Below are 779 nucleotides of genomic sequence, written 5' to 3'. Positions count from 1 at the left end.
ACACACACACGCACACACACTTGCAAGCATATTGTCACACAATGATTCACCACTTTAACGCATAACTTGCATGAATGGGCACATATGAAAAACACATAGACCCAAGCAGACGCACGCACTCACTGCACAGTTGCAGAGTAAATCATGGAACTTGGTAATCACTGGCCTAATATAATTGCAGACCGAGCTTTTAATCTGGAATGGTAAGACATTAAGTAAATTAGTTTTTAAAGATTTAAGATGTTTAAAGATTTCATTTGCAGATACCTCTGATTCAATGTAGCAAGGGGAATCACTGTTGATTGAAACTGATAGATGGTGGAGCTCTGTAAAATGTGTTGACACTGCAAAGCCAGGGTTCATTATAGAACAGTATTTACCTTGCATTTTCCCTGTGTATGTTTTTAACCTTTATTTATCCAGTGAAATGTTTAACTGAGCACACATGCTGTGCTCCAGTAACTCCTGCTTCACATTATATTTGTGTGTGCTTTCACAGTTTAGCAGCAGATTAGAAACATAATCTTCTAGTTCTCTCTACATATAGCTCAACTGGTACAACTGGGGGATCAGTGCCTTGCTCATGTGCACCTTGTAGTTCCCACTGTAAAGAAATTGTTCAACATTTTGGGAAACTCTTTTGTGCTCTTTTTCTTAGGGTTAGCTGAGGAGATTCATACCACTTTCATGTCTGTGTGTTAAAAGTCTAAAGTCAAGAAGTTATTAGCTTAAAAGTTTGGCACAAAAACTGGAAGCAGGGCAAAAACAGCTAGCCTGGC

This window comes from Morone saxatilis, unplaced genomic scaffold (assembly GCF_004916995.1).
Source record: "Morone saxatilis isolate NCDOM2014 unplaced genomic scaffold, NCSU_SB_2.0 Contig11, whole genome shotgun sequence".
Classification (NCBI taxonomy): domain Eukaryota; kingdom Metazoa; phylum Chordata; class Actinopteri; family Moronidae; genus Morone; species Morone saxatilis.
This window is presented reverse-complemented; position numbering follows the sequence as displayed.